At 41.9% G+C, this 27,086-nt stretch overlaps 1 long non-coding RNA gene across 2 annotated transcripts in view; it reads left to right on the top strand.

Moving 5' to 3' along the window:
• Nucleotides 1-2,188: 2,188 nt before the first annotated feature.
• Nucleotides 2,189-27,086, top strand: part of LOC110363522 (uncharacterized) — a 114,663-nt gene continuing 89,765 nt past the window's right edge. For both annotated transcript variants that reach the window (XR_010471681.1, XR_010471679.1), the window contains exon 1: nt 2,189-2,449. This is a non-coding gene — a long non-coding RNA (uncharacterized LOC110363522). The remainder of the gene's footprint in view (nt 2,450-27,086) is intronic.

The following is a 27,086-nucleotide window of genomic DNA, read 5'->3' as shown; positions in this document are numbered from 1 at the left end:
AGTGCAGGAACTTGTGAAGACTATGTGAAGGAGGTAATTAAAAGGAAGGTGGTGCAAAGGAATGGGACAGGAATGAGGAGGAGATGAGATGACAGTAGGGAAACTTCTCCTAGCTGAGAGTGTGCTACCATCGCTTGGTGTTGCTGACTGTGATGCTCAGATACTGAGACAGCATCTGAAGAGAATAAAAGGGTTAAAGTTCTCTGTTACTACAGTTATTCTGCTCAAACCAGAGGTGGCTATCTGCTAAAACTCCTTTGCAATTTGAAAGTGGTCTATGACGCTAAGCTTCAAGCCAAACTCCATGGCCATTATAGGAATAGAGACTTTTGGCCTCTCTGAGTGAGTTACTGCACCTCTTCTGTTAGCAGCAATTTGAATTCTCAAGCACTTTCTAGAATTTATTGCATGCTTATTCTAGAGGGGTGACTTCTTTGTGCCTGGCCAATTTATAGCTTATGCTTCAGATTTAGCATCGCTTATTTTAAAACCAGGCACTTTCCTTAACCATAAATGTCTTTAGAAAAAAAAAAATAGGGAAATGTTTAGGGGAGATAAAATATAATGCCATATTATCATTATTTTTTGACATTTTCCTGCTAGTTTTATTTCTGTAATATAGTTTGTTCCTTTTGCAATACTCTGGTCTCATAAATAGCATGGAATCAACAGATGTAATTGAGTAGAGTTCTTCCATAACTCAAATAATGCAAATTTACCCAATGCTAACTTACATTTATAACCATGTATGTTTGTATGGTTCTGTTCAGAATGAATAAACTACAAAATCTAACCACTGCATCCCCTTCAAGCCTCTACTAATGGTCCGAAACAAAGGAAGAATCTACGTTGGTCACTTCTTACTTTCAGCATAACTTTGGGTATTTGTGAGTGAATAATATGTGCACTTTACAAGAAAGCAAGCTTCAAAAACAAAAACACGCCCAAACAAACAAATTAAAAAACACACACACAAAAGCCCGAAACAAAACAGATGTAAACCCCTTGCTACTTAAAGCTAATAATACAGAAAGCCTCCTTCCCTGTAACTTAAAATACTTTGCAAATAATGGTTTCACCCTTATGTTATATCATGGCTTCTCACTGATATGCAGAATTGTCTCTTAGAACAAAAATAAAATTAAAACTCTAATAACATGGATTTAATGACACAGACTGATAACTTCTAGTGTATCCAAGAGTGGGTATTACTTTGAGAAAGGGTGGTCTTGTAGCTACTGCAGACCTGGATTCCAGTCCTCATACTAGTATGGACATTGTTTGACTCTTGTTGTGTATTACTTGGGCCCAGTCTTTAAAAAACAGTGGTTGAAATTAGTGATGTGACACAGATCCACAATGACTGACCACATGGAGAACTGTTCCTGGTTGCAACACCCTGCATAAGCTTGATTTCTGGGGAAAAGCCTGTGAAAGAAACTGCATAAAAATCCCCTTATGACGGGCTATTCACAAAATGTGACAATGGCTATATCTGCATGATGGTTTAGACTCCTTCTGAACTTGAAGAGCCTTCAAATGCCTTTTGGCCGCACAGAGCAATCCCTTGGTCTCTGCAAGTTTCATCCCACTGCTTCTACTCTGCCCGCCTGTAAACATGACGCTGGCACTGCAGAGTGTAGAACTGTGCTACACAGAGCACCCTGTGGGGTGTGAAATGTAGTGAGGGTGGAAGTCCTGAGTAGGAGCTTCTCTGACCCATGCTGTGATTGTGTGGAAATTGCCGAGGCCGAGTGCTGGTGCTGCTTGGCTCCTCATGGGCAAGCACTGCACTGTACTGCTGGCTGGCAGCCCAAAGTGATCACAACCAGTGAAGGGATCTGATCGAATCTGTGCTTCATAAAGTAAATCAATAGAACAATTTTGGTATCTGATTTTTTTTGTTATTATTTTCCTACAGGGACACTTTAATCCTAAAATTACTTGCATATACTTACGTATCTTACCTTCTTTTAAGAGTTAAGTCATTTTCAGCAGTTCATTGTGAAGGTTTGAGAGGTAAGGGGCTACATCATCAACTCTAGAGCATCCAGTATCTGTTACTTGATTGGACTTGTACAATATAAAATGTAAGGCTTAGAAACAAATTCATAGCTCTCAACTGAGAGTTGAAGCTGAATTACTTAAAGGCATGTAAAAGTAGATGCAGTCAGTATACTGATGTGTCGTTGCTATTTGTACTGGGGAGGAAAAGGCAAACTTGAGTGAGCAGTTAGCATTTCAGCAAATCTCCTCACCTGTGAAATGTTGTTGCTAAATATGCTCACCAGTGCTCGCTTTGTAATTTTACAAATACCAGACTGCTAAATTAGAAGAGAATTCTTTTGACTGGAGAAGAGGGAAGGAGAGACATTCTGGAGATGGGCTTTCATGCTTTGTAACTTCATAATTTCCTCATTTACTGCTGGAGAAAGAGACTATATATGAGGTATATTTTAAAATTCTTTTTACTGTTTGTTTTTTCCTGTCTCTGTTTTGTTTTATTGCTTCTTACTCAAGAACTTTCCTCTCTGCTTTGCTCAAATCAAATTCTTGGGGATTTATTTGTTTCTCTATTTGAAATAAAATCAAGGGGATCCGACAGATTTGGCTGCTTTTGCTGTCAAAGACATACGTTTTCCAGATGGAGGTCCAAGTTAATAACTCCTTGAAGTGCCTGCAATGCTGAGCAGGTTTGGGGGTATTGGGAATTATGGTGCCTTTCTCATGCTGCAAGACTGACTAGTATCATGAAGTGTTTATCTCTGGGTGAAATGTTCCTATGGCCATTACGCTGGATCTCTGTTGAGGAGTAGGTGGTAGAGAGATCCCACAATCATGCTAACTTGTTCTAGGCACCCAAAGAAGACGTCATTTTTCCCTCTTGAGTGCTCATAGCCTGTCTCAGTGGAAAATGCTGTCTTTCTCTTTTTTTTTTTCCTCTGGTCCAGCATTTGTTAAAAATTAGGTTAATAGTGCAACATCCATGCCTTAGCAGCCCTAAAATGAAAATGATGTCTAAGACTGATAGCAAGGATATGTGCTGTTGGCAGGTACTGTGTACAGTCATGCATGGATTCAAGGTGCCTCCAGAGTCGAGCCTTGCAATCTCTGCCTGCTGATATAGCAATACGTGGAGCTCCAGGAGACAGGATGATTTTATTATGAATGAGTAAATTGGAAGAAAGACAATTTCTCAACCTGCTTCCTGAAGCTCTAGTGGGGTAAAACATCTGTTTTTATTTCCAGGGGGCCTGGCACTTGGTGCTCTTGAAATATACAAGAAATAGAACTGCCATATCTCCAATTTTCTTAGTGCTGGCTGTTTTCAGTGGATGTGTTCCCCATTTGTCTTAGGACAAAAGCAGACTAGATCCTTGCCTAGATGTTTAAAGTGAACACTGGTTGTCAGTGTCTCTGTTCCTTGTTACCATGTCAATTTAAAAGACAGACTCTTATGGGCAGAGAGAAGGTGAGTCTTTTTCCTAAAATGATATAGGATTATGAAGACTGCTAAAGTGCTCTGTTTACTAGTGACTTTTCATAGCAGCTTTATTTGGGGTTACCTGTGATTCTGTGGTGCTGTACTCTTGTTTCCACTATGAAGTCCATTGTATGCACTTCACCTTAATGCACATGGATTGCTGTGGCAATCAGCCTTACACAGAACTATACCATTTTTTAGTTCATAAATCACTTGTATCACTGAATGCAAAACTGCCTTCCACAACCTTGTCTGCTGAATAAATAGACCAGACACTGCTGCTCTTCAAGATCTTCAGTCATTTCTGCTGTGCAGGAAAATATCATTCTTGTGCTTACCACATTTCTCTGATGTCATTAATTTATATACTATTGAAATGAGGTATCAGAATGTAAGAAATTATTTTGGGTTTGGCTTGATGGGTTCTGTAGGTTTTCAGCATTTGGGAAGTTTATTGGTATAGGGACTGCTTTACTTCATGCACTTATTTTCATTTATAAATAGATAGCAGACTTTTATGGCAAATGCACTCCAGTCTTAACTGGAAAACTTGATAGTAATATTCGCTATAAGAGGTAGATATGCTTCCCAGATGGATTTTTGTAGTTCTCACCCTTCTGTCCTTCCACAAAATGACCTTATGGGAGCCCCCTCTATTGCTTTTTGAAAGTCAAAAATCAAAGTGAGAACTCTGATTCTTATTGTGACAGTATGTCTGCTTAGCCCCACTCTGAGGATTCATTACCCCACTGTACGCAAATGCCTTCTTTCTCTATTATTGATTTCTTTCTTTTTCCTTCAGTGAATGTGCTTACTCAGCCTGTTTGCTGTTGCTTTGAAATGTCAGAGATGCCATTTGGACATTACTTTGCAGGAAAACAGTGACAGGTCAAGAAACCCATAGGTTCTTAAGAAGCAGAGCTCTAGTACAGTTCAATGTATCTCAACATCTAAATGATATGAAGTATCAAGTTGGACAAGGATATACATTTCACAGTAACAGAGATGAAATGGCTGAGCCAGGTTGTGCTTGTTGCTGGGGTATGTAACATCCCACCTATTTAAACCTTTTTTAATTCCATATTCAGGCTGAAGAATAGTTCATGACATGAACGTTGGCTGTTGTCAGTAAATCAGAAGCACTCTGAAACTTATTACTGAAAGTGTTTGTGTCTGCTTTTTGACTAGGGCAGCCCCCCCAGCCCCCAGTAGGTTAATAAATACATAATAGGTGCAATCCTTAGAAGGAAGGTATGGTATTTATAACTGTTCTCTGATAATAAAGCGCTGAAGGATGTAAGATTACATAACAAGATAATTTTATATTCTGTGATCAATTTCATTTATTTCTACCAGGCTCAAACCAGATTTAGTTAGATTATTAAAATTATAGTATACAGTGGTACTGGAATTCCTGCTGAGTAGCCTGGGGGCAACCTTTGAATCTGCCACTAATTAAACACATGCAGTTTGATTGTGTGCTCCCTGGGATCTGAATTTCACTGCTTTGATTTTTGGTATAGGAGAATAATACTGCCAGTGTAAATGTTGGTCAGTGTTGCGGTGGAGAAAGCAGCTGTATGGTCACAGGGGAACAGAGAACTGGGCCTTAAATATTTCTCTTTCCCCTGGAACTGGGAGTTTGTGTTGCGCTGTACTCAGGAGCCTCACCTTTGTGTAAAAAACTCAGGAGCCCTGTGAAATGCTGCAGACACCAGGTGGTGCTTTAAGCGCAGCAGTGAGGTGCTTAGCAGGTAGCAGAAGGGCTGGAGAGGCTGGAGAGGCAGCTCCCTGCCAGCTCCAGATGCTGGGGCTTGGAGGGTTAACAGAGCTTGCCACCTCTTTTAAAAACCATGCTTGGTGTCCTGTGCTTAAGCAGAGTTTCCTTCTGTCCTCCCCTCCCTATGAAGATGCTCCTGGGTGTTGTCTTTGTTGGCAAATGAAGATGGAGATTAATGCAAACTCTAATCCTCTGAAGATGAACCTTCCAGTTTCTCTTGGAGTCATAGAATCATAAAATCATTTTGGTTGGAAGAGACCCTTCAAGGTCATCGGGTCCAGCCATAACATAACACTGGCACTAAACCACGTCCCTGGGGATCTCATCTATACGTACTTTAAATACCTCCAGGGATGGAGACTCCAACACTTCCTTAGGCGGTGTGTTCCAATGCTTGACAACCCTTTTGGGGAAGAAATGTTTCCTAATATCCAATCTGAATCCTGCCTGGTGCAACTTGAGTCCATTTCCTCTTGTCCTATCACTTGTTACTTGATGGGAGAGACCAACACCCTCCAAGCTCCAACCTCCTTTCAGGTAGTTGTCTCCCCTCGGCCTCCTTTTCTCCAGGCTAAACAAACCCAGTTCCCACAGCTGCCTCTCATAAGAGTTGTGCTCCATGTCCCTCTCCAGCCTCATTGCCCTTCTCTAAACTCTCTCCAGCACCTCAGTGTCTTTCCTGTACTGAGGAGCCCAAAACTGAACACAGTGTTTCAGGTACAGCCTCACCAGTGCCAAATACAGGGGGACAATCATTTCTCTAGTCCTGCTGGCCACACTATTCTTGAGTTGTAGTGAGTGTTATCCCCCTAGAGTTGCCATGTGCTTTGTCTTGCTGATCTCTTCTACCCCTTAGATCAGATTGTCTTTCTAGGTAACTGGATGTAAGCTGATTTATCTTAAAAGGCTTCTCACATCTTCAAACTGGAAATTTAAAATAGCTCAGGCTATTTACAAAGTTGGTTCCAGTGGGCTTTGCTCCTCTACTGAGACCTTCTGCCCAAACAACGCAAGTCTGACCTTGGCTGATGCAATGTCTGTTGCAGGTAGTAAAATAATCAATTATACTATAATAACATCTGGTTGTGGAAGAAAACAGTCTAGAAAACGTATGTTCATCTGTAGAATGAAGAAAAAAGATTGAAATTATAGGTGGACATGCAGCCTGAACACAGCAACATCCAGCTGCAAGACTGTCACAAATGACAGTGCAATGCACGTTTTGGAGCAGCTATGACTCATTGTCAGTGACAGCAAATTAGTAACGCAATGTTGTCAAGACTCTCTTTACGGATATCATAGGCTATAGAAGCCCAAAATATGACAGCTTTCACTTCAGTACTAGCATATGGCTGTTGGTTCACTTTCACCTCTCATTTTGAAAGGATTTACTGTGTGTGTTTAAGGCCATCAATCATGGCCTAATCTTTAGAAACAGAAGTGAGCTACTAATGCAAAATGTGTGTTTCAGCCCCCGGTATGTGATGGCAAGCTGACGTATATAGCCTTGGGAGAGATGCATGAGGCTTTGCTATTCAACCCGAGGACTTTGAGTGACTCTCAAGTGGTGTGTGAGAGTGCTGAGCTGGGATCATGCTCTCTCGGAAACTGTTTTTCCAGAAGCTGATCAGCAATAACCTGCTGAAATTCAGGTCCCTCAAACGTATTTGAAATCAGGTGCTAAAGTTGCTACCTTAAAAATCTCAGATGTGTTGTTTAAATATTTTAGTGTGTTTCAAAATGATCACATTTTCTTTCTGCTCCCAAGCTCTGAAACTTATTTGATGTGTGATTCTTGAGTTGGTTTGAAAGTGTTCTTGACCTCTTCAGATTGCGTCTCACTTTCTCCATTGCACGAGAAGGGTTAACTGCTTAGGCAGTTTCAAACTCTAAAGTTTGAAATTTATACTGACTAGCTAAGACTTCTGTATTTGGAGAGCAGAAGAGTTTCCCTCACTGAATGATTTCTGGCACTCACCATGTGAGTTGTGAACCACCATCAAAACATGATTTTGGTAAATACCTGAGCATGAAAATGCATTTGTCATATATATTCACACTTATTGAAGTAATTTAATGAAAAGAAGTATTAAGAATTATGACATGAAAGAATAAAAGGCATGCTTGTAAATATGGATAGGTATTGCTGTACTTGTCACTTTGCTTAGTTCTATCAAATACATTTGGAAGTCTTTTGATGCCTTTAAACCTTTTTTTTTTTTTTTAAATCTAAGGCTAAACTACAGAGTGAGTGCTGTTAGGAAATGAATGTCTAGGTAGGGAGTAATTTATTTACAAGCTCTTTCAAGAAGTGGGTGGATGTAACTTGTGGTGCCTCTGAAGAGTCTGAAGACTGCAGCATTTGTCCCCGTGCTTGGGTGCAGACAGGTCACTGAGAGGCACTAAACAGTTAAGCACAACTTGAGATTCAAAGAGGCCATGTTTGCTTGTCTGGCCCCATTGTTTCTGGTTGCATGAAAAGCCTTTTTAACCTTTTACTAGCTGTAGAAAAAGGAAAAAAAAAAAAAAGAAGAAGTGCTTGAAAACAGAAGAGAATTTATATTATATATTATATTTGGGGAGGGGAGGAGGGAGAAATGCGTTTGGCAGAGTTGTCATGAACGGAGCCCAATTCAGTTTGCAGCCAGTCACGAGTGGTGTTCCCCAGGGCTCAGTATTGGGGCTGGTTCTGTTTAATCTCTTTATCAATGATCTGGATGAGGGGACTGAGTGCACCCTCAGTAAGTTTGCAGATGACACCAAATTGGGTGGAAGTGTTGACCTGCTGGAGGGCAGGAAGGCCATACAGAACTTTAACAAGGCCAAGTGCCAGGTCCTGCACTTGGGTCACAACAACCCCAGGCAGTGCTACAGGCTGGGGGAAGAGTGGCTGGAAAGCTGCCTGGTGGAAAAGGATCTGAGGGATTGACAGTGGCTGAACATGAGCCAGCCGTGTGCCCAGGTGGCCAAAAAGGCCAACAGCATCCTGGCTTGTATCAGGAATAGTGTGGCCAGCAAAGTGATTGTGTCACTGTACTCAGCACTGGTGAGGCCTCACCTTGAATCCTTTGTTCGCTATTGAGCCCATCATTATAAGAAAGACATTGAGGTGCTGGAGAGAGTTCAGAGAAGGGCAATGAGGCTGGTGAGTGGCCTGGAGCAAGAGTCTGATGAGGGAACTGGGGCTGTTTAGCCTGGAGAAAAGGAGGCTGAGGGGAGACCTTATTGCTGTCTACAACTACCTGAAAGGAGGTTGTAGCATGGAGGGTGTTGGTCTCTTCTCCCAAGGAGCAAGTGACAGGACAAGAGGAAATGGCCTCAAGTTACACCAGGGGAGGTTTAGACTGGATATTAGGAAAAAATTATTCATGGAAAGGGTTGTGAAGCAGTGGAACAGACTGCCCAGGGAAGTGTTGGAGTCACCATCCCTGCAGGGATTTAAAATGCATTTAGACGAGGTTTTTAGGGACATGGTTTAGTGCTAGAGTTAGGTTAGGTTATTGTTGGACTCAGTGATCTTGAGGGTCTCTTCCAACTCAAATGACTCTATGATTCTATGAAGTGCTTGTTGCTAAAATCTCAACTTGCTTTTCTGAGACCAAAGCAAGAGAAACCCATGGAAGGAAAGGGAGAAAAAGGATAAGCCAGAGGCAGAAAGAGAAGCTTCTCTCTGGCTTGTGGGCTGTCACAGCCCGCCCACTGGTGGGGGGCCCAGTGTTACTTGTGTTCTTCCCAGCTCACCCAGGACATCGCAGCAGCAGTGATGGTCTGCTGGAGTCACCACTGCTCTGGCCTGCCCTGTGACAATGGGCTGTCCCATCCAGGGTGGGAGAGGAGCCTTGGTCAACCATGCTGGTCTTTGGTGAAGTTTAAAAGAGGGAAATGGGGGAAGAAACAAGGAATGAATCAAGGAAGAATTGCTCCCCTGGAAGGCTGAGCAGACTGCATGAGTAGGTGTCTCCTATGGCAGGTTGTGCTGGAGGTCTGGAGGCAGCAAGTGGAGGTAGGATGGTTTCTGGGTCAGTGTTTGGCCTGGCTATGCTGTGATGTCTTTAACGATTAGGTTGAGAAGATGTTATATTAAGTATTTTATTTGGGTGAGCAATGGAGTTGCAAACAGTAATTAAAAACTGTTCCTGTAATTACCTTTTATCTCCAGAAAGATCTGGCACTGATCTTCTGTCCCTGAAACTTTATGGTCCCAAAAGTTCTCCAAATAGTGAGATGGGGCCACAGTCATTTTTGATTAGCAATGAGGTCTAATAGCTCCCAAATTCCCAAATTGTAGTCTCTGAATTTTCCTTCTCTTGTATTTCATGTTTCCAGGGGCTATATTACAGAATCGCAGAACCACAGAATGGTTGGGGTTGGAAGGAACCTCTGGAGATCATCACCTGCTAAATAGGTTCACCTAGACCAGATTGCAGAGGAATGTGTCCAGGTGGGTTTTGAATGCCAGAGAAGGAGACTCCACAACCTCCTTGGGCAGCCTGTTTCGGTGCTCTGTCACCCTCAAAGTAAAGAAGTTTCTCCTCATATTCAGGTGGAACCTGCTATGCTTCCATCTGTGCCCATTGCCCCTCATCCTATCGTTGGGTGCAGCGATTAGAAACGACGCATACCGGGATGCAGACAGAAATTCACGCAGAAGCAGAGATCTTGTTCAGGAAGGAGCACAGAGCCTGGCCAAGTAGAGAACTGACTTAGGCCTAGGCTGCCTTCTTTATTCACCATTTACAATTTATAGGATTTACAGGTACGGGCATGGACTAAGATGTTTACAAAAGGTGTTTTTCCACTAATTGTTATTAAAAACACACTAAACTCATGTGATGTTTGTCTCACTTGCATTTCCACTCGTTCACAGACCAGGCCCAAGGACATTCACACATCCCATACACTTGGGGGCGGTTATCCGGCCCGAGATATCATTCTCACGAGTCTGGGCTATAACTTTTTACAATTATGAGAAACGTACTTCAAAGTAATCTGTCCAAGGCCTTTTATATATTATTATGTTAGTATTGTGTCTTCAGTTGTCCGGATGGTCATGTTAGTATTGATCTTCCTTTATGATCCAGATGGCTGGAACCGCACATCTTGCTTTCCCACATTTTACTTTCCAACAGTTGGGCAGCACTGAAAGGAGTCTGGTCCCATCCTCTTGAGATATTTATAAACATTGATGAAACCGCCTCTCAGCCTTCTCTTCTCCAGGTTGAACAGACTCAGCTCTCTCAATCTCTCCTCATAAGAAAGGTCCTCTGGGCCACTAATTGTCTTCATAGCCTGCCACTGGACTGCCTCCAGTAATTCCTTGTCCTTCTTAAACTGGGGAGCCCAGAACTGAACACAGTACTCCAGATGTTGCCTCAGCAGGCAAGAGTAGAGGGGGAGGATAACTCCCTCAACCTGCTGGTCATGCTCTTCTTAACGCACCCCAAGATACTGTTTGCCTTCTTGTCCACAAGGGCCCATTTCAGACTCACGGTCAACCTGTTGTCGACCAGAAATATTCAATTTTATATATATATATATGTATATATAATTATACAATATATAAGATACTATATATAATATAACATCTTATACAAAATATGTATTTATACACATTTATATATACATATGACATATATATACTATATAATTAGAATATATAATATCTATTATATAATATATAAAATATATTATAATATATTATTATAATGTAGCAGTGCACATTTTGTATGCACAAATTTGATTACCTAGTTTTCTTTACGTAACTTCTGCAGTGCTCACTTGTTACAATTATCTGTGATGCTCTAGGAAATAACTTTTGTCTACAATGCTACAGTTGCTAAATTTAATTTTTGCAATGGAGGAATAGGTTTTGTTTAAACAGAACTGTTGATTCACCTCATTTACTCTTCACTACTATAAATTTCTACCTGTCACATCTGGGACTCATTAACTTAATTTAACTAAAAATTGTCATTCAGAAAGCACACTGATTTCTGGTACTGGTCTTAATTTGGACCCTTCTTAGGACAAGCTTTTTCCATTAGATAATTACTCTCACTGTGAAAAAGACTTCATCTGTAATCTGAAAAATCTGAGTTAGTTTGATCTGTTGGCTTTTGTTGTATTTATCTCTTCTAGGTGGAAAAAAAAGCCCTTGATACCTAGTGTGATCCTTGGGAGCAACTATTTTGAACCTGGTGGCTATGGGATGTTACTGGCCTGATAATCAAGGATGGGACTGGAATGTGGGTGGTGAGGGCTGGTGCTCAGTGCAGTGCTGCACCCGTAGCTCCTGGTTGGAAAGGAGAGGTGCTGTGTGTCACCTACAATGCAAGATCCACCCACTTTTGCCTTTTATCCCTGTCTTCCATAATTAGTTTTCCTGTCAAAACTGTAGTAGGTAGTAACCCAAATACATCTGAACTTGTGCTTACACAAAGATTAGCCTTCCAACAGACCAGTTCTCATCATGAGTTTTGTAGATACTTATATCTCATAGAAAATGGAGAAACTGAGTCTTGTTTTGGTCACTGATATGTTAAGTTTTCACCACTTACATTTTCAATGGCTGACCATGTCTTTTTCTTTCTGCTTGCCAGGAGATGTCTTGCTAATAGCTGTGCCTCATTTAGCCTCCTTCTGACTTTACCCAATTATATCTGCAAAAAACTATGGTTAAGCTCAGGTTATGGGGTAACTGAAATAAATAATTTTTTGCTTAAACTAAGGGAAAAAAACTTATCATCAGCAAGTTTGCTGATGACACGAAGCTGGGAGGAGTGGCTGACATGCCAGAAGGCTGTGCTGCCATCCAGAGACCTGGACAGGCTGGAGAGTTGGGCAGGGAAAAATTTAATGAAATATAACAAGGGCAAGTGTAGAGTCTTGCATCTGGGCAGGAACAACCCCAGGTTCTGTATAGGTTGGGGAATGACCTATTAGAGAGCAGTGTAGGGGAAAGGGACCTGGGGGTCCTGGTGGACAGCAGGATGACCATGAGCCAGCACTGTGCCCTTGTGGCCAGGAAGGCCAATGGCATCCTGGGGTGTATTAGAAGGGGGGTGGTTAGTAGGTCGAGAGAGGTCCTCCTTCCCCTCTACTCCACCCTGGTGAGACCACATCTGGAATATTGTGTCCAGTTCTGGGCCCCTCAGTTCAAGAAGAACAGGGAACTGCTGGAGAGAGTTCAGTGCAGAGCCACAAAGATGACGAACGGAGTGGAGCACCTCCCTTATGAGGAAAGGCTGAGGGAGCTGTGTCTCTTTAGCTTGGAGAAGAGGAGACTGAGGGGTGACCTTATTAATGTTTACAAATATATAAAAGGTGAGTGTCACGAGGATGGAGCCAGGTTCTTCTCTGTGACAACCAACAGTAGGACAAGGGGTAATGGGTTCAAACTGGAACACAAGAGGTTCCACTTAAATTTGAGAAGAAACTTCTCAGTGAGGGTGACAGAACACTGGAATAGGCTGCCCAGGGGCTTGTGGAGTCTCCTCCTCTGGAGACATTCAAAACCCTCTTGGACGCCTTCCTGTGTCACCTCACCTAGGTGTTCCTGCTCTGGCAGGGGGATTGGACTAGATGATCTTTTGAGGTCCCTTCCACTCTTAGCATTGTGTGATTCTATGATATTGTTGTTCTTGTTGCACTATATGTATATTATCACTGCTGTGATATGATGTGTCATCCTTATGCTGGTCGAATATCTATTCACACCCCTTTGGAAACAAAAGGTGCTTCCTATCTTTTGCCAGGGACTGATTAATTTACTTTCTGAAGTTAGGCTTAGATTTAAGTGCAGGTGAATTGTCCTGAGTATCTAAAAGATTCGAACTAAGATTTTTAAAGCAGGTGGTTATAATCTCTGTAGGAGCTGTGAAATCTGAGGATGTTTTTCTTCTGCAAAGGGAATACAACTTTCTGGAAAGTTAATCTCTGACTTTGAGGCACTCCTCTGTGGCTCTGCCTGTGAAGGAGCTGCTCCCTAAGGCAGCAGATGAGCTGGGAGCCAAAGGAGACCCCAGCACCTGTCCTGGCCACAGTGCAAACCCACAATATCTGAGCAGCGTGGGTAGAGAAGGGAGCTGGTAGCATGGTCCAGCAGCCCTGGACAAGGCAAGGGAATGAGCCACACTGGGGTCCATTCAGGGCACTGGCAGCAGGAGGTAGGGACAGGAGCAGGGGGGTGGGGAGGAGGAGATGGGTGACTACAATGTAGGTCTGAGGTCTATGCAGGAGACAGGGATGAAGACAGAAAACAACACAGCTCAGGTGAGGACTAGGGCTGCAGCCTGAGCTTATCCAGAGCTTGTGTACTGTGGGCAAACGTCTGGTTGAGTTTCCCAGGTGGGGATGGTCAGGGTGATTTGGGGCCTGCTTGTAGACTCTGGGCTCTGATGTTGTTTAGTTACACAGTGTGTGTATATATACATGTGTGTGGGGAAATGTTTTCATTAGGTCAATATTTGTGATTGATTTTCTGATTGCATTTAAGAAAAGACAATTATTTTAAAACAGCTAAATAGACACAAACTCTTCTTGCATGGGGTCCATGTGGGTCTTGCTGGCTGAGTCCCAGGTACCACCTCACCCACCTCCCATGGGTCAGGTGCTGACTGCAGCCACCTAATTCCCTGGCTGTCATAGTATTAGCACAGTAAGTGCTGAGACTAGGTAGGAAAAGAGACTCCACATGAAGCCGTGTGAAAGAAATTGGATTATGAGCAAAGTGAATCTCAAAATCTAGGGATATGGGTAGGAGAGGAAATAGTGTTTGAAGTTGAGTGGAAAAAGCAGGGTGTACTCATTGTAGAAGTGTTAATTTGGCTAGTGATTACAGTGGGTATATTTTGTACTACTTCTTGCTCTTTGATTTATTGTTTGCAATTACAAGCTGCAGTTAATAATTCTAGGTTATTTTGCGTGCATGTTTCGAACCAGAGCAATGGATTTGCCTTTGTGGAGTCTAATGGAATAGATAATTATTTGGGTCATCCATAGTCCAAAGAAAAAGCACAGGCAAGGAAGGAACAAAGACATTTTGTTTATCATCAGTACAATGTAATCTCTTCTACAAATAGTTACTGGTTTCTGCCTACTGCTCTTGGGGCTTACACTAATTGCTGTGTTAGCAGACTGCAGGCTGAGTTCAAAAGGCTAGAGCTTGTGCAGGTGGTTCTGGAGGGAAGGAGTAAGAAGAAAACTCAAAGGCAATGAAAAGAAAGGAATTTTGGGATGCTGTTCCCACAAACACTGAGTATGAGTGGTTTTGGTGGGTTCTCAAATGAATGGCTCTTGCAGATTATTGCTAACTTATTTTTTTGTTTTTTTTTTCAGCTGTTTTCAGCAACTGGTAAGGTGTTACTTCTTGCTGTCCTTTATACATAGTCCTGCCAGCCTGATTACTGCTTATTTTCAGCTCCTCAGTAAATATCTGCTGAGTCTTAGTGACATTCTAAAATTTTAGAAGGGCATTCCCAATTTGTGAAGCAGGAAATAAGTGCCAAGGTTGTTGTTGAAGGGGAGATGTATGCTGCAAAAGCAGGGAGCAGAGAAAATGTGCAGCAGAAGCAGCAAAGATCCAAAGATGAGCACATGGTATAAAATAAACTAGCCTTAGCTGATGCTATCATGAAACTCTCAGCAGCATGGTTATGCTGTGGGTTTTCAGATGCAGGGATGCATGGGGCACTTCGATTCAGTGTCGCATTCACACTTGACATGCAGGGTAAATAGTCCCTAAGAATTCAACACTACCTCCATAGTCATGAAGGGCTCTGTTTGGAATTGGTAATGTACCACCAACATTGATCAACAGTTGTGCGTGCTTTAATTTAAATTAATCTGGGAAATGGTAGAGTACTGTGGTAACTTGGGAGCTATTTTGGCCTCTTGGATAAACACCATTTAGACTTGTGTAAATTTGTAGAAGTTATTTTGACAAAAGTACTATTCATCCAAGTTAATATGTGCTTTATTTTGGTGCGTGCTCTATATGTATTTGATCAGTCTGCATACTGTTTACTTACACTGTAACTCTAATGCTTTCAAGACACCTAGACCACAGGATATAGTATATTTTAGTTTGATTTGTGGCTTAGATTGAAGACAGACAGTGCTAATATTAATAGACTGAAATAATCTAACAGGTATGTCTTGGTTTAACCCGAGCTAGCAATATAACCATGATAGCTGCTTGCTCAGTTCATCCCCTTGCCCCCAATAGGGGAGAGAATCAAAAGGGAGAAACTTGGATTGAGATAAACACAGTTTAAAAAAATAACAAAATGCTAATACACTACTAGTAAATAAATATATAAAATAGAAACAGAATATAAAATAAAAGATACTCAGTGCAATTCCTCATGAACTCTGTTGGCACAAAGCAGGCAGTCCCAGGAAGCAGCACCTGGTCCTAGCAGCCAATCCTGGAAAGAGAAAAGAGGAAAGGCCGAGAGGCCGCTGCAAAACAGCAGGATGTGAAAAAGCCAAACTAAAGCAAGTCCTGAATAGAACTCCCCTGAACAGGTCTCTGTCCCAGCTCCGACAAAGAGAGCATGAGAGAAGAGAGAAAGCGGAAGATCTTGGCTCTTCTTAAATACAAAGCATGATGTTAATGGGATGGAATACTCTTATTGATCAGTCTGGATGTCAGTCAAGGTCTGCCACATCCATGCCCCCCTTCCTTGATGCCTCACACCTGTGGGCAGAGCACTCAGAACATCTTTGGCTCTCAGAACAGAGCAACTGAAAATATTAACGCTGTCCTGGGGTGTTGTCTCTTGCTCTCAAACTAAATTCAGACAATGACCATGCTAGCTATGAAAAAGAAAGGTTTCTAACTGTATGAAGGAAAATTAACTTATTTTCAGTCAAACCAGCACAAGAAGTAATTTTGAATGACAGATTGCCTGACCTGTTTCGCCCTAGAGTCAGCATAGTCATGCACGAGATGCTCCTTAGATGCTTAGTCCATTGGATCAGAGCCTCTTTGCTGAGGGAGAGAGAAGTAAATATGCCTGGGTAATCATTTCCTTGGAAGAAAACGTTGACAGACCCTCTATGAATATAGCTTTGTTTGTTTATTTGGGTTTTTTGTTTGTTTTGTGTGTGGGTATATGTCAGAGAATGGGAGAAAAAGGGAAATCAGAATAGTCCTGGTACATGGCGTCATTTACCCTGTCCCACCCCTCACTATTCATCCCTATTATCTATAGAAAAGGACTTTGTTTTTTCTGCCAAATAACTTTGGAAAGCTTAGGCTTTGTCCTGGTTTTGCAAGAAGTTGCCTGGGAAATGCTTAACAATTTTTGGTTGAACTAAATTGTTTTCATTTAGCCCAAGTTCCTTGAGACTTCTTCACTCAGCTACTAGTTTCAGAGCTTGCTTGTGCTTGCCCCTCTCAGCTTTCATTTGTTTATTTTTCTGCATCTATTATTTTTTGTTGGTTAAACTCCTTTTGGACTGATTGTGATGGGACTAGAATGAGGGCTGGCAGCCAATGCCATAGATGACTGTTCCTTTGAATGACTCTGCTTTACACAATTTATTGCTTTTCAAGTGTTGCATGCATGTGAGAGATAAAAGGAAATGCTCTGTGGGCTGTTTCATTGCTTGGTTTGCAAAGAGAAAAGTTCAGTTCAAAATGAAAAGGTATAGTCAACCTATGGCTAAGGCATCCAATGTTAGCAGGTGATGACAGGTAAGGAATCAGCAAATGTTTATCTACCAAAATTAGTAGGTACTAATTTCTACCATTTTACGCAGTCATATCTTTGCTTATTCCCTCTATTGACATGATCAGACAAATTGCAGTAAATCTTGCTGTTCCTGCTTAAGGATGTGTCAACATCCAGTCAGGAGACTCCAAAGGTACTCTGTCTTCCAGGATGCAATTATACTAAAATAGCCATCAGAATTGCCTCTTAATGAGCCTTGTTGTTGACACAGCAGCTCGCGCTCTGGTTTCTCAGAGCATATCACTGGGAGAGGTAGTTCTTGTACGAGATGTGGTGGCAAGCTTTCACAGACTGGGAACTCTGAGCTGCCTCACACCACACTGAATTCTTGGAACATATTTTTGATGATCAGTACGACTCCATGTTCACTGCAGATAATGTTTATGTGGGGTTTGTTACACCTGTGAAGGAGATGTGAATAAGAGACACGACACAGAAAAGAGTCAAGTTTAAGCCAGTGCCAGTTAAAAAATGGGGCAAATCGCACTCTGACAACTTTTGCTCAGGAGCAAGAAAAACAGTTGCTTAACTGTGTAGCTGTCAAGTAATGTACTAATCAGCTACCAAAACAGTTCTGTAGTCTTCTGAGCCTCAGCAGAGGGGATGACATGCCATGGCATGTGCTGAAGCAATTAGGTACTGAACCATGAGGTGGGCAAATGCATCTGATGCCTCACTCTGGCTAATGAGGGAAGAGCACACAGGGAATGTGGAGGCAGCAATGCTCTGGCTGTGAGTTCTTGGTCAGGTGCCACAGCTATATTTCTGTGATGTTGACATGGCTTCAGCTCCTCGTGAACCCCAGCTTTGAGGCAGATTGCAATGGTGAAATAGCTTATCTGATTCTTGCTTTAAAACATTGCATTACTTGATCGTATGCTCTGCATGTAATGTGACTGTCTGGTTGCTTATACTGTGCTCCTGGATCTGAGTGGCTTTTAATAAAAAATAGCTCTTCAGATTGTGAAATAAATGTGAAACAAGGCAACACCCTATTTCTAGTACTTCAGGCAGATTCTGTTTATTTTAACTCTGTGGACTAATGGTACTGGTAGACATACCAGTATTAGCCTTTTTAATCAGCCTTCCAGCAGAAACACCAGGCTGAAGGACCCACCTTACTGGATGTACAGCTGGATACAAGGATTAAGCTGGTACTTACTGTCAATTTTTCTTGAATAAAATCTTCACTCTTAGATTTAGAGTTAATTCAGCCTGCACTCAGAGATGCCCTTCTCCATCCCCTGTGACTTAAGCCTTCCCTGTCTTCCTTCCCTGACAATGCCCACCAAAGCTGCACATTCCCCATGCTCTCAAACTCTTGAGTCTCTCCTAGCAACTTAGGAAGGTGCAGAATCGCCATGTTCTCTATACTTCTGAAAAGTGTTAATAGGGACCATCAACGATATCTCCTGATCTCCAGGTGGGTACAGAGCGGTGAAAGTGATGAGCGGGTCCTATTGGAGGTGGGCAGGTCCTTCTGCAGGTGTTTCTATGTGCCATTGAGTAATTGCAGAGGAGGCAACAGGAGGGTGTTAGTTGTTTTTTCATGCTATTTAACGTTATTGTTTCATATCATAGTAGGTGGTAGGCCATGCAGCCTCTTGTAAATCAGACTAGGTAGAAGCAAATATAGAGATGGAAATGTCCTGAATTTCAGGCTCATTCAGGCTCAAACTTCATTCGTAGATCTGTTCTTGTTAATGGTATAGACATTGACAGCTCTGTATTTTAATTATATTAATTTAATGTAGTTTGTCTACATTTATAGCCAAAACTATCAAACCTCAAATGGAGCTAAATGCATGTCTGTCATGTGTGAAATTTGTAATTAATTATAAGTTTTATTTAACCTTAACCTGGGCTTCCAACTGCAGTTTTATCTGTTCTTATGCCAGCTCTGATTAGTAATTCAGCTTGTCATTTATATAATGCTGTCAATTATCTTTTCTTCTTGAAAGAAGTCAGGCAATAAATCAAGTTGCTTTGCTTGCAGAGAAACAGATTAGCTGAAGGTTTCTTTGGCATAAAAAATCTTTGATTTTAAGGATGTACACACATTGCCCTTGGTATATCTCAGCCTTTGCTTTATTGTCCCTCATGAAAGCTAAGTGAACCTATTGTGAATCATATTTTCAAAACTAATGTATCTAAGTAAACTGACGGGAGCACTGTGCTCAGAAATATTATTGCTGTTCTGATGTTTCAAAATGTAATTAAATGCAGAATAATTCAAGCTAATTCAGGTAATTTTCAAGATCAGATAGTCCAAGCTCTCCAAAGGTTGATTTTATTTTTTTTTTTTTGGGAGGGAAGAGTAGAGGGAAATGGGGGTAAGGGAGGGAAGCCACACAGATGTTAATGGCAGCGGGAGGCTGGCATTTGCCAGAGATCTAAATGTAGGATTTAAAGTAATCTAAAGCGACAAACTTTTGTGTATCCACTATTTATATACAAACTGTGCTAGGACACCAGTCTGTGTCCTGCTGACAGCACGACAGAAAATGATAGCAGTTTTTCAGATGATGTGGAGTACACAGAATGACATCTCATGTGTCTGTGATTCTCCAGCATTTTTTTTTTTCTTCCTGTGTCATAACACCATGTTTTCTGATCTGCTGGCACCTGTGCTTTTGCAGGGCTTTGGGACGCTGAAGGAGCTTTGCAAAAGGAGGAGCACTATCTGAATGGCAGGTGCACAGAATTTTAGATAAATTGACGAGGCAAGGTGGAAGCCTAGCTCATGATAGTTTTTTCATAGGTGAGAGGTAGCTTTGCTCTGGTCAAAAGTTTGGGCAGAAGGTGGGAGATGATGGCTAAAGGGTCTGGAGCTGGATCAGAGGCAGTAGGTAGGAAACACTCTGGAGAGAGGAGTGAGGGCTCTGGATCAAACAACAAGATGGATTTGGGAGCCTGAGCTGCCAGGCGTTGGGTGGAAAGAGCTGACCAGGTTTACCTTTTTCTGTGTTTACATGGCTTTTGGGGAGTGGTGTTGAAAAACTGTGAAACAGCTGGTGAAGGAATGAAGTTGTGGACACAGGGGATAGTTTGGGAAAATTGCAGAAGCGTGGATGATATTCAGGTGTGGGTTTAACTAGGTACTTAAGTGCCAAACTGAATTCCAGATCAGCTTAAGAAGTGCTTAAATGCTATGTGTGGCTACCACATTTTCCACCCCTACAGGATATTCTGAGGCTCCTGGGAAACCTTTCATATCCAAGAACTGTGAACTAAATACTGAGAACAGATTATAAGAAGCAGTTGTTTTGTCTTATTTGGGCAACCTTCTTTTGTAATCTCGCTGGTCCTATTACAGCATTTGAACTCTTAGTCGATACAGCCTGTGGTATAGCCTTTCTGATGTCCTTGTGTGCTGCATGCCAACACAGAGGTCTCTGACCTCCTCAGACCAAACGAGCTGTTGTAAGGGCACTATGTCCAGAGGTGCTGGTTTTAAACATCACTGTAGCCACGTAAACACAAACAGCCTCCTGACCAAACTTCCCACTTTGGTGGTGTTGTTCTTCCTCCTGTGACCGCTGCAGGTTGCCACAAATACCGCATCTTCCTGCAGAACGTTTTTCAACTCTGGCCCCTCTAGCAGAGGATTATGAGGGTGTTTAATAAGATGACACATCTCTGTCCCAGCTGGATCAATATTTGAGTTGCTTTTAGGTCAGCCTGTCACAGGTGAGCAGGTAGATAAATTGTCTGAATTGCTAAAGAATATTCACAATACCAGCTGCCAAGGATGTAGCTTCTAAATATGGCATCTGCTTCAGTGTGATGCCTCCCTCGGAGACCTGTGCACTGTGGGATATGTTTCCTGGGCTGATGGGACCCCCTGGTTGCCAGGTGCACATTTCAAGTGAATGAGTGACACCTTCAGGGCATTGTAGAGCAGGTGGAGAAAAGGTTTTCTTTCATCTGGGAACCTTAGCTGCAGTCTGCAAAAAGGAAAAAAAAAAAAAAGTCCTCAGAGGGAAAGAAAAACAAATGTCTGCTAGGGCTGCATCTGCTTTCCCTCATAATTTGCCAGATATCAGACTCTCTGTAAGGGGAAAAAAGTCCTTAAAGAAGTCTGTGATTCTGAGCAAGAATGCTTAAACTCATTTAGGCTCGTCTAAGTGATGTGTGGTGATTTGTGTTTTGTTTGTTTGCTTTAACAGTGTCAATATAATATTCTGTTGATGCATCTACTTTGGGCTATTTCTTATTGCTCACTTGATCTGTTCTCTATGGAAAAGGTGGAGAAGGTTTCCTGGGCTGGGAGAAGGGAAGCATTGTCTTGCCCAGAGCTTGCTGAGCTCAGTGGGAAGCCCTGTGTTGAGTTCAGTGTGTGTGAGGTGCCGAGAAAAACATGGCAGGGTGCCTGATAAGCTGCATCCCTTGCCTGCTGATGTGAGCTCCTGCTCCCAAAACCAGCTGCTCCTTGTGTCTTTTTTTTCCCTACTAAAAGCCCAGAGATGTGACTCCCCGCTCACCAAGCAGTTATAAGCAGTGGAAAACTTATACCCTGTGGCAGACCAAAGAGCTGAGAGGAACAGAGGAGAGGTGGGTAGCAGGCAGGCAGAAAAAGGACAGGGAGATATGGGATTCACTTGCCTGTTCATCCTTGGTAGGCTGCTGCTGTGTGAAGTTTAGATGAGTGCACAGATTTATGTGGACACATACACCTTAGAAGCTGCCTGACAGCCTGATTACCTTTAGTACCCTGATGTGTCACATTAAACCAATGGAAAGTGCCCCAAATACACAAATACATTTATATCTCCCTCTTTAGGAAATTGGAATAAATTTGAATTTGAAATCTGGAAAGACTCATCTGCATTTAGTCTGACAGGTGACATACAGTGTTGCTTGAAATAGACTCTGTGATGAATAAAATATATTCAGAAAGGAGTAGACCACCATTTGGTTTGATTTTCGAGGCCTAACACATACTCCAAGTGGAAAGTGGATGATGTCCTTCAGGTCTGATGTCTTGGTTGTATCTGTATAGTGAGGTGAGCTCTGAACTTCTGGTCAGCTTGTGCTGAGTTGGTCTCCCCTGACCTTCATCTGCACTAACAAATGAATACAGGAGGAAAGAAATAATAGTAGAAAAGAACTGAACTGGAACAGCTGTAGGGGAAGGAATTTTAAATGATGCCATGTGCACTGTGTATTTGCAGTTGGACTCACTGCAAACCTGTTTAACTCAGAAATGCTGTCTCTTTGCATGCAATACTTCTGCAGCTATGATGTTTGTGATGACCTGGCAGCCTATATGTCACCTCTCTATCAAAGAGATGAAGGTGATTTCAGATTGAGGTTAACTCTCCCAGCTGCTGCCTAAGAATGTAATAGGCTTACCTCTGGAGCTTGCATTTGGTTATTTTCTTTGTAGCAGATTTAGGGTTTGATCCTGCCTGAGCAGAGGACAAAGAAAAATGTCATCATCTCACTGTGTCTCTATGTGCAAGGAGGGTGCTCTTCTATTGGAGCAAGCCACTTGCTTCTTGGGTTTGTTTGTGTAGTGAATGTGTGGGGCAGGATGTTTGCAGGGCTGCAGCTGGGATATTGGAGCTGTTTTGGTTGCTGTGGGGAGTGATCGCTGTTGCTATTGTGCAGTCAGAGCATGCAAAACCCTGTGGTAAGCAGGGGAAGCATATTCTTTGGCATGTCTTGGCAGTGCCTTGTGCCTGAGAGCAGCAAGGATGGGCTGGTCTGCAAGGGCAGGTGACCTGGAAGCCCAGTGCAGGCTGCAAACCAAGCAGGGCAGACCTGGCAGAAGCCACCAAAAGTCCAGATCGCTGGGGAAATCACTGGTGATGAGGCAAGCCCAAGCTGAGAAGCCAGGTCTACAGGATGGGGAGTAGTTCAATAGAGTACCTGCTTGGGCACAGGGGTGGTTGCAGAGCAGCTGCAGCAGAGCTCAGGTGTGTATCAAGGAGATGAGTCTCACTGTTAGAGCAGTTCCCAAGCAAAAGGGGCAGAAAGCCAGCTGGGGCATATCTCAGCACTTTCTGCACAACAGCTTTTGCTAGGGAACTGGTCTTGGGAAGTGAGCTGAGCCAGGATGGTTGGGCTGTGCAGCTCTTGCATCTGTCCCAGCAGGATATGCCTTTTAAATAGATCCTTAATAGGTCTATTTACTGTTTTCATAACTCTGTGTTCAGTCTTTTTTCTTATAGATAGCTGATGCACATAATAAAGGTGGTAGTGCTTGTGAGGGTGGTTTGGTCGTGGCTCTCAGCATTTTTCCTCACTGCTGCACATCAGCTCTACTTGCTTCTCACGGAGCCACAGTGTACTGCTCTGTGTGACAGAGGCAGAGGTTTCTTGTTGAAAACAGGTGATTTTTACACTTGGCAGGCTAATTTGTCATGCATTACTGGAAAGCAATGTGTAAAAGAAGAGCACAAAATTCTGCTTTGTTCACTTACATGTTAAAACATTCATACTTTTTTGTCTTTTAAGCATAAAAACAAGAGTGAACTACTTACAGGCCTCCCTAGAAGTCTGTAGCTATTAGACAGTCATGAGTATTCTATTTACCTATTTATTCTTTTTGAACAATCATTTTAGGAGTAATTTCTTGACTCTGAAACTACTATTCCTTTATTTCAGGCACATTCATTGCATATATCTGATATTTCCAAAGAACATGTGATTGTTACAAAAGCAGATAGTATCATTCTCTCAGCACTGTATTTTTCCTTGCTAATTACTAATTATTACACTACTTGAAGCAATTATCTAAGTGTTGCTTTACATTCCTAGCTGGCTGACTTCTTGTGCAGCTTCTTCATTTAGCCATAGAAATTCCAACAAACCTAAGGAGTCTCCTGCTTTCACAAGCTGCCCATCCTGTTATTTCCAGGGTGTAAATAGTTCACTTTGATTGTAGCACGGCTGAAATCACTGGGGAGAGTCTCTCAGGGGGACATGGAGCTTGCTGTATAGCAGACAACAAGATACCTCATCTAAATTGCTAGGAAGTAAAATAGAGAAAATTGGGAAAAAACTGCTGAACATTTTTCCCTCAATGATTCCTTATAATTGTTCTTTGCATGGAACAGCCTCCTCAACATTCTACATTGAGTTGATACCTCCTATACCTTGCACTTTTTGCAGTAAACATTTGAGGTGGATGTCACTTAGCATCATCTTAGGAGCTGGAGACGTTATTCCAGCTACCTCACGGAGAAGGATGAACACACAGACTGACCCCTCTGGGTCTCCACAGCTGCATGGAGCTTGTTGTGGGTAAGGCTGGTCCTCAGGGAGAGAAAAAGAAAGAGACAGCCATCAGGAGCTCAACATTTTGACTGTCCATAGTCTTTCCAGGGCATTTTTCAGGTATATCCTGGGCTTGATGGTTCCTTAACTGCTGCTGAGTTTTTGTTGGCTTCCCGTCTTTTGGTCACTGCAAGAGCCATTTACTGAGACCCTGCCTCCCTCTGCATTGTTCTCTTTTTTTATTTCCTCATTCCTCCCCCATTGCCACTTTGTTCGCTCACCCTCCAAAACTGAGCTATATTGCTATTTTTGATGAGCCTCTAAGGACATGATGTCTTTGTATACATGCTCATAGTTTCTGCATACTAACTATATAGTGTGTAATATTATTTACATAGTATAATATTAGTATAATTAGATAGTATGTAATACTATATAGTATATAGAATGTATAAGCATGCACACAGAAGTTATGGTCTTTGGGCTTGTTCTTCGGTTTTAGCCTTACAAGATGGCTTTATTTAAAGCTCCTCATCCAGAGATCTGTAGGAATGGACACTATTTTCCCATTCTGTGTTTCACTGCAGGGAAAGAGTGATTGATATCCTGTTCAGAGCCAGGGTGTGAACCTGTAGTTTAGCAGGTGAGGTGGTGTGAGTGGCTTCTTCTGTAAGTCTGAAAGGCATCTGTCCTGATCTGAGCCATGTGGCAATAAAAATGAGTGTAAAATTTTGATGTTCAATAAGGTGCCCACTGCTTTATTTTCTTGTCTACTGCCTTTCCCAAACCTCTTGCTGATGCCTCACTGCTGGTGGAGGGTGTTTGATGAATTAATCTTGGAAATATCTATGCTACCCAGCCCAAGAAGAAAGTTCCAGCCTAATAGAAACTGTGAGCAAAACACACATAAGTTTCTTCCACTTCTTCTGTTTTTGTTCCCCATTTCTATGGAAACAGTGATCCCACCCTGAACGAACCACTTGGTAACTAGAAAGCACGTGGAGACCTCTAAAACTTCATGACAGCTCAGATGTATCTAGCATGGTTTTAAGATAGCTTTTGAAGCGCTCATTGCAGTCTGGGCTTGCAACATGAAGCCCTGGGCAGGCTGGTTGGATATTTACCTTGAATGTTTTTTGCAGCTCATGCTGAACGCTGTGCTGCGTGGCTATGATGCTGATTTTTGGATGGATTTTTCCCTGCACTTGCATTATTGCATTGGAAAACTGTTGTCAACTAACTTGTTTTGTTTTCCTGAATGCCTGTAGCTTTAGTTTTTAGGTACAGTAGTCTCAAGAAACACAAATAAAAAAGTCTTCCCTTACTCATTCCTGATACTCATTGGAAGAGTTGGGGTGTCATCCTCTTGCTTGTGTCCCTGCCACCACTGTCCGTGGCCATATACAGCTGAAAAAGCTGCAGATCTTTGCTTGAAGCTGATAAGGTTCTTATTTGAGTGGAACTGAATTTATTTATCTTTCAAGGATGACCTATTACCAGTGAGAAATTAGCATATGACAATTTTCAGTTTTCAGCATCTTTTGCTGAATTTTTTTTTAGAGATCGTCTATTCAATGTGATGTGTTAAAGCTAATTATTTTGTTGAAATAATTCTTGCATTTCTCAAGTTACAAATTTTGTTTGAACTATTCAGCTTGATACTAGCTTGTCTGTTCAGTTTATAGTTACTTGGTAGTCTGTCCTTTCTGAAATCTGGCTACAATATACTGAAAGATTAATGTGGTATGTAGAGTTTGTGGCTTTCTGAGGAAACATTTTCTTTAAAGCATTAATTCTACAGCTGCAGAAACAAATGTCATACTTCATTATCCTTTAAAACCAGAACAAAACACAAACAAACAAATAAAAACAACAAAAAAAACCCCAAAACAAACACAACAACAAAACAAACCCAACAACAACAAAACTCAAACCGACAACTTTGTGAAAGGTCCTGTGTTGTACTTCTCTTCTTCAGGGTTGAAGAGGTTGTCACTTTTATGAGAATATTCCTATACTTCTGCTCTGGCTGAAGTAGAAATGGAGATGAAAAAAAAAATCAAGGAGGAATTTGGTCTTTGCAGATAAAACCAATTTGTCTGCTACATGCAATAATTTCATGTTGGGTTTCATAATACTTATTTTCAAAATTTCATTTAAATGTGGATTTAGTCCCTCTCATACAACCACAGTCTCACGTCCTGCGTGGTGAGAACTCAAATCTTCTATGCTAGCTATTGTGAAGGTGACATTAGCCAATATATTGCCTGTTAAAGACAACTATTTCTGGTTTTGAAATGGAGCAGTTGGGGTAGGTGAAATAAGTACCACAAAAGATGCTTTCTGAGGTTAAAGTGATGTTTAATCATTCCACCTACAATAAAGAATAAAAACATCAAGTATTTTTAAAAGATATCCAGGTAGCCTTTCCAGAATCTCTTGAAGAGTCCTTGTAATGTGTAAATACCTAGAACCTGCTTTGTGCTGATTTTAGCTTAGGAGCTTAACCGGCACATTCAGCACTTATGCGCTGTGGAAAGTGGTAGATGTGTAGAAGAAGGTGAGTGTTGCTGGGCTATTACAGATCAGCTTCTTAATCACCGAATACTGCAGCCTTGGCATTTTCTTTCAAACTAAGTCCTGTGACAAAGGACAATTACGGGTTAATCTGTAGCCACTTTGGTAAGTGATACTGTACTGTTCCAGCAGTTTGCAGCACAATAATTTACTTTTTTTTTTTCCCCTTTTGCTTGAGTAACCACTATTCCTGTTATCACTTTAGCAGTGCTACCAGTGTGCTACCAGTTTATCCATGAGAAAAACCATAAAGCATGATCTAGTGTAAACACTTAAGCATACC

This window comes from Columba livia, chromosome 3, assembly GCF_036013475.1.
Source record: "Columba livia isolate bColLiv1 breed racing homer chromosome 3, bColLiv1.pat.W.v2, whole genome shotgun sequence".
Classification (NCBI taxonomy): Eukaryota; Metazoa; Chordata; class Aves; order Columbiformes; family Columbidae; genus Columba; species Columba livia.
Note: the sequence above shows the minus strand (reverse complement) of the source record. Positions and strands in the feature narration are given on the sequence as shown.